At 34.4% G+C, this 7,889-nt stretch overlaps 1 protein-coding gene across 10 annotated transcripts in view; it reads left to right on the forward strand.

The window, feature by feature from the left end:
• Positions 1 to 7,889, forward strand: part of NKAIN2 (sodium/potassium transporting ATPase interacting 2) — a 1,029,496-nt gene that overhangs the window by 557,561 nt on the left and 464,046 nt on the right. The gene's annotated exons all lie outside the window — the stretch shown is intronic.

The raw sequence follows: 7,889 nt of genomic DNA on the forward strand, positions 1-7,889 counted from the left end.
CTTTGAGTGGGACCCCAACACACATTTGTAAACTTTCTTAAACATTGTGTTTTTGAGTGTGATTTATGTTTGTAGTTCATCAGCTATTGTTAGTGTTAGTATATTTTATGTAATCCCCAAGACAGTTCTTTTTCTTCCAGCATGGCCCGGGGAAGCCAAAAGATTGGGCACCCATGCCTTAGATCCTGAAATAATTTCAAAATTTGCCTGAGAAGTATGTTCAGTTCTTCATAGTCCATGACAGCCCCAAGTGTGCTTTTGGTCTTTGATAAGTTCTGTGATGACTGTGTCAAAATCACCCCCTTTACTGTAAACCATCACCCAGATGTGACCCTTGGGACTCATTCTGAAACTAAATTAAGATTGGCATTTGACCAATTTGCATTAAAGGGCAGAGTGTCAATTTGTTTTTTGCCTGTGGATTCACTCAGGGACAATTGATGCTTTGATAAAATGGGGGAAAATTATATAAAAATACAACTCAAGGGATATTAAATAACAAAATAAATTATCTTTGTTTCTAGCATCCAGGGTTATTTGGCAAAGAAAGAGAAAATAAGTGACTATTTTTCATGCTTTTCATATGGTGACAAACCAATTTTATTCTGTTTTGTACTTAAAATTTACATTGAAAATGCAAGTGAACTTTCGGTTTAGTAGTTCAGTGTACTGTAGGTAACCAGGGAGCAATGTTCAGTAAATACCATGCTATTGGATGCAAAACAGTGCAAAGAAAATGAGGCTATTTAACTCTCTTTCTTGATTGAGATTTGTATGAAGATTTTGAAATATTTAAGTTTCAATGTAGCACTTAGAATGTTACTTCTCTTCCTCTTCTTTTTAGGTTATATTTTTATTTTTAATATAGCAAAATATGCATACAGACTGATGCAATCAGAAAAGCATCTAAGAAGGGTAAAAAGAGGAGGATGACTCACTAATAAACTGTCATTTATAGAATATAATTAGTTTTTCCTTCATTAGCACATGCAAGAGGGATGAGTCTAATGGTAATTGTAGGACTCCAGGGTTTTCAGACTCAAAGGTAATATAATATATAAAACTGAAGTAATTAGGAGCTACGTCAAAAAATGTCATCTTTCTTATGTGTGAAAACTAGGCATTTTGTAGCAAAATAGCAATATTGATACCACAGGGACACTCTGTTTCTTTTCCACTCTGACAGAAAAATCTCTAGTGATAGGTCCTCAAATCTTTTATTTGAGTTGTAAGTGAGAATGAGTTTGGTGCTCTCAATTAGTCCTGAGAGGGGAACCAATAGCACACAAGCTGGCACACTTTGCATTTGCTTCTGAAGAGATCTGTAGCTATGCAGGCACTCGCAAAGGCTGCGACCCTCCTGAAGGTACACCCAGTCCACTCGATTCACCAGAAAGCCTATAGAATGAATGGACTCAAGATTTTGCACTCTGATTTTATAAGTACAATTAATCCATTAAGAAGTTTTTACACCCAGACCCCCACTGCTTACTTTCTAACACATTTATACAGTGTCTTAACCGTGGCATCATAGTGTGCTGTATAATGAGTTCAATTCTTCTTGTCTGTTTCTTGTATTTTTCTTCTCAATGGGAAAAAAGAAACACAAAGATAGCTGAGTTTAATATTGCTAAATAATTAGTACTGCTGAATATTATTTTCTCTTTAAGTTATAACTCAGTAAACATAAAACTAGAAGCATAGTTTTGAAAACAAAGTTAACAGAATATTATCTAACAGCAGTAATAGATAGGAAATGTTCAGTACAAGAACACATAAAGTATTAATTGCTTATGAGATAATGAGACAATTGTGTTTCACTATAAACTTCTAACTGTAGAAAGATGAGCATTCTTAGTCTGTGACTACATTGTTTATTAATTCTATTGTTTTTTAATAGTGTAAGTTGTAGCTGTGTTACAATTTTCTTTCATAAAGATGAAAAAAAAAACATTGTTAATGTGATTTATGAGGGTTATAACATTTTCCAGGTTTATGTTACTGCCAGGTTGTAAATGTTTTATTTTCTGAATGATTCCATTCTCTTGAGTATTGCCTAAGATCAAAGTCTCTCTACCAGGGCATACATAACATGATCCCATTTGGAAAACATCAAACAGTCAAGCTAACATGCAAATAAACACAAACCCTAGTATTTTCTCTGACAGCCATGGAAATCCTAAACATAAAGACATGAAGATGAGAAAGGAAGGGAGTAAAACAATTGCATATTTAGGAATCAGAAGAAACTGGATTGGTTTTGATGATAAATTTATTGGTACTACAAAAAGCTCTCATGACAAAATAACATACATGATTGTACAAAGTATGATTAATGAAAGAAATATGGTTTCAGTTTTATATTATTACAGAATATTTTATAATCTAAATCTTTATTTGATCATATTTTTGGCCAGATTTCAAGTTACATTCTCCCAGGATGTGTTAAAAGTAAAAATATAACATGAAAAGACAATATTTTGAGTGGGATGTGCAGGCTGTCTGTGTGTGACATCTATCACCCCTCAGATCTTCAGGGTCTGTTCCATCTGTGTTTGTTTTACCTGAAGCTGTCCACTCACTTGAGCAGGATGCCCTTCCCAGAGAGAGGAAAGCCAGCCTTTGAAATTCACTAGAATTGCTCTTCTCAGGATTTTTGTGTTTGTCTTAATTGATAAACTGCCTTAAGAGAAAGGATACTCAGGTTTACCTCACACTGACATGTTCTCTTTAGGAAGCATACATTTTGAAAAATATTAAAGACTATTTTACCCTGAATAAAAACAAATTACCCTATGTAGTGACTTTACATTCAATTTTCCTATATATTCCGAGTATCTTCTTAGTTTATTTATCAAAATTAGATATATCTAAATCACTGGCAAATATTCTTTTCTTTATGATTCTAATTCTTGTTGTTATTAAAAACACTTCTATACCTTTCTAATATGCTTTATTGAAAAGAGAATAATAGATGCTTGTTAAAAATTTTTTTAAACATTCTAGGTTGGTCCTCACATTTGATTGAATTTAAGCAATGTAAAATAACTACTAATTTTCCTCAGCTTTCTAAAAACATATGGAGTTTGGGTGTTGTTCTAAGTGTAAGAAAACGTTGAAAAGGATAAGAATGATATGATTCAAATTCTATTTATAAATATCACTATGACTGTTGTGAAAATAACTCTGGCAGAAGCAAGAGTTGCAAGAGGAAAATCAGTTTGGGTATTTTTGCATTAGTGTAAGTTAGAGATGTTTTTGGCTTTGAGAAAGCAGCAATGGAGGCAGTGAAAAGTATGTTTCCTGATGTCATGTAAGATTACATCTACTTACATTCTTGATATCATATGAAGTTAGTGATACAAAATTTGCTAATGTACTGGATGCAGGGTATAGGGAAGGAGTGATCAGGTTTGACTTCTAGGTTTGTAGTCTGAGGCATTAGAATTTGGTGTTTACATTTATTGACATGAGAAAGATAGAAAACAGGTTTGGGAATGAAAGTAGTATGTGTGCAAATCTGTGGCTCTATTTTGTCAACATCAAGTCTTGGTTGCCCATGAGACATCTCAAGCAGTGTTGTCAAGTAGGGTATAGGATGTGTCAGTCTTTAATTTAGATGCTTTTTGAACAGTAGACATGAATTTTGGTCACTAGTATGTAAATGTCGATTAAAGGCACATGAAAGAATGAGACTTCTTAGGGAAGACACTTAGGGAAAGGAAGAGAGCTGAGAATTATTCTCCAGGGCTCTACAGCTTCTCATGTCTGAAGAAGAGGATCCAGAAAAGGAGACTAAGGAGGAGTGCCCTGTGATGTAGGAAGGAAGCCAGGGCACTAGCATTCTAGAGTTTTGGTTAAAACATTGACATGGAAGGATGATAAACTGTGCTAAGGATGAAGATTAAAAAGTAAATATTAAACATGACAAAGAGAAAGTTATTGCCAAATTTGCTAAAAGTGGTTTTGGTGGAAAAATAGTGAAGAGAGTTTTATTAAATGAGATGAGGTGCGAAAATGCAGACAGATAATAAAGCCCGTTTTTTCATGAGGTCTTGCAGTAAGATGCTGAGAAATAGGGCTGCAGGGAAAAAGACACAAGGGAGTCCAGGGACGTTTGTTCATTTGTTTTCACTGGTTTTGTTGAGTACAGTTAGTGGAAGATGTTTGTATGCTGATGCAAGCAATCTAGTGAGAAGGAGAAACTGATGAGGTGGGAGAAAAATTCTTGAGTAACTTATAGAGGATGGAAACCAGTGCTGAAGTACTGGACTTGACCTTAGGTAAGAAGAGGGACAGTGAATCTATTGCAAGGAGAAAATGCAGAGGTGATGTATGTAGATGCAGGCAGACTGGTAGATTTGGTGGTAAGACATTTAGGAAACTCTCTTTTAATTGCTTCAATGTGCTTCAGTAAGATGAATCAAAAGTCATTGATTTGAGTGAAAAGGTGTAAAGAGAGTTTTGAAAAAGAAAAAAAGGAAAAAGTGTATATGAATGGAATGACCCAAAGAATGTATTTGGCATTGATTTTCTAATAATGATGACCCCGATGTGCTGCACCATCAACACGGTTGCCAGGTGTTACCTGTGACCTATGAAACTCATGTAAGCTAGTTAGGTTGAGGGGCAATGATATTAGCCAGCATAGCCATTTGCTTGTAACTCTTACTGCATTAGCATCATGCTCTTTTGAACCAATTGAGCAGATTAGATTCAGAGAACTGACTAGCAAGAAAGCTTATTTAGTGTTGATTTTCTATATTGGTTTCTTACACATAATGTTATAACTTTTCTTTGTTTTTAAATGTTATCAGTAATCTAAATACAAAAGCAGCTTTAAAGTGCCCAGTCCTACACATAATTAGAAATTATGACAAAGTGTTATGCGCAAAGATGTTAAAACATTATTTATATTGGGAAAATATAACAACCTAACCATCCAACAGTAAGAGAATAGTTATAATATATCCTTAAGTAGTTTATTTTACAGTCCTTTTAAGATCAGAAAATTAGTTCTAAAATGATAATAACATATTGTTAGTTCTGTAGGATATCATTTAACACAATGGCATGCAAGGCACAGGCTGAAATGGCTTCTGCTGGCTCCTCAGCTCATTCCCTGCCTGCTATACCTTGCAGATTCCTCTATGGCATTCTACTTTCTGCTATTCCTCAAAACGTCTAAGCAGATCCTTCTCTCATTTCATTTTTGTTTGCATTATTCCACCTGCCCAGAGCCTTGTTTCTCAGACCTTCTCATGGCCTTAGACATTAGACATGAGAAAACAAGACAACTCCTTATCTTCATGTAGCTGCCTGGTCTAGGGTCACCTCCTCAAGAAAGTCTTCTTAGATTATTCTGCCTAAAATACATCCTCCAGCTCTTACTCCTGTTACCTGTCTACACTTTTAATCACAGTACTTATCGTAGTCTGTCATTAACTTTTTACACTTGTTTACCTGTGGAATGTCTGTCTCTCCTGTGAAAACAGATGTTTTCCTTCCATATATGTATCAAGAACAATGCCAGTAGGTACTCACTATATATATGTTACATAAACTAATCAATGAATTGATGATGAATTGAACTAATAACATTTTAATACATTCTGTAAAGATACAGTTATACTCTGAGATATCTTTTTGCTCACCCAGAAAGATCTCACGTCTATAGGCATCAGTAAATGTCTTAAAGGAAGCAGTACAGACTTTATACAATAAGGAATGAAACAAAAAAAAATCTCAAGGTAGAGCAGATAAAAATCAGAAAAGTTGCTCCCATTCAGCCAAAATAACTAACAGCCCATGAGAAAATGTTGTTGAAACCATCATTTTCTCCAGTAAGTGAAGAGGTTACAGAACTCAGAAAGAAGGGGAAGGAGGACATTTTAGTAAATGAAGAAACACAGAAATTACTTCTAGTCGGAATAAGCACCAGACCTCCATTAAGAACTGAATGGCTCAGAAACTCTTAAGTACTGCCTTAAATGTTATAAAGAGAATAATCTCTAGGTTAAGCCTTTGACCTTAGTTCTAAGAGATAATTTCTGAGGGTGCCTGCACATAGTTTACACTGGAGTATGTATGAATAGAGAATGTAAAAGAAAATTCTAATAGCAGGTAACAGGAAAGGTCAGAAAAGTGATGAACAGTTTTGAGATCTGAAGTGTTTGTGTGGGAGAAAGCTGCAAAGAAATTGGAATTTCAGTACTTTCTAATCAGAGAAATAATGTTGCTCAAAAGAAAAAATTACAAATGCAAAACTGTAAAACCTACCCTGATAAGTCACATATCATATCCACTTCCTTTTAGCCACTTGTATATATGTAAAGACATACAAAATGATTTCTTTTCATCCAAATGTGATTAAATGAGATTTAGAAAATGGCTACTTGGTGAGATTTTTGTAATGCACTGAAATCAACAATTTTTATGGTGAAGAATATATATTGGTTTTGATTTATTATTTATTTTCCAGTTTGAATAATGCAAGATTTTTTTTATAAAAAATGATGGGGAAATGCTAAGCAAACAAAAAACCTCATAGTGTGAAATACATGAGTACATTAAAAAATTGCAATAAAGTCTGCTGCAAGGAGAATTAGCATTGAATGTATGCAATATATATTTTCCCAAAGCAAATTTAATTTGAAACATATTTTCAAAGTTAAAAGTTTTCTCTCTTTATTAAATCAGAGAACATGTGACAACTATAAACTTTTCTACATCAGTGCCTTTGTTTAAGCTTATGCTACAGTTAGAGGATCTTCTCACATCCAGCCTCAATCCTCCCTACACAATATAAAACAGAATAATGTGATGTGTTTTAGAAGCATGTTTTTATAAATTTCTCTGCTAATTAAAAATAATTCATCTGACTTTGATTTTTACTCTTTCTTGGGAAAATGACATAAAAGTTCATGTCATTTATGATGTTTGCTTTTATCTTAGGTGTCCTAATTTATAAAAGAAGACATTTTTTTAATTGATCTATTGGTTAAATTTTGACCATACTTCCCTACAAATCAAATTCTTGATCAACAAAATGTTCTTGGTAAAGGAACTTCAGTAGTCAGTAATATTGATGGATGCTTGGTAAACAGCATTATATTGTATCACCCACTTAAGTTGGGTTTTAAAAGTTCTCTGATCTATGGGACTAGCAAAATGCTGCTTTAGCAAAGATTTCAATATCATGCTATCTAGATGGAAGAAATATAATAATAATATCACTAAAAATGGGTGATAATATCAGTGCATTCTTTGACATTGTATACTTTGAAACAATATTCTACAAATCTTCAGATCTTGCCATTTGCCATTATTCTATCATTTCAATCTGCCATTTATTTCTTCCTTCTTTTCTTCCTTCCTTTTTCTCAACAAATATTTTTTGAGAATCAATTATATGGTGTGGGCCCAAGGGTCAGGGCAGTAAGCAAGCCAGACCCAGGTTTCTTAGTCATATAAAGCCTAGCAGAGAAGACAGTTAATTAAAGCATACTTGCAATGATGTGTGATGGGCATAACAATGGAGTATATACCAGATGGACATAGCACTGGGACTTAACTGTTTGGGAAAAATCTGTAAGAAGCAATATTTCAAATGGTACCTAGAGGATGAGTCAGAGTTAGCCAGGGAAAAGTTGCAGGAGAAGAAAATAATCCTGGTAGAAAGGTGAGAACTTCAGTGGCCAGCAGAGCAAAAGAAAGATGAAATAGGGAGGCCAAGGCGGGTGGATCACGAGGTCAAGAGATCAAGACCATCCTAGTCAATATGGTGAAACCCCGTCTCTACTAAAACTACAAAAAATTAGCTGGGCATGGTGGTGCGTGCCTGTAATCCCAGCTACTCAGGAGGCTGAGGCAGGAGAATTGCCTGAACC

This window comes from Cebus imitator, unplaced genomic scaffold (assembly GCF_001604975.1).
Source record: "Cebus imitator isolate Cc_AM_T3 unplaced genomic scaffold, Cebus_imitator-1.0 Scaffold400, whole genome shotgun sequence".
NCBI lineage: Eukaryota > Metazoa > Chordata > Mammalia > Primates > Cebidae > Cebus > Cebus imitator.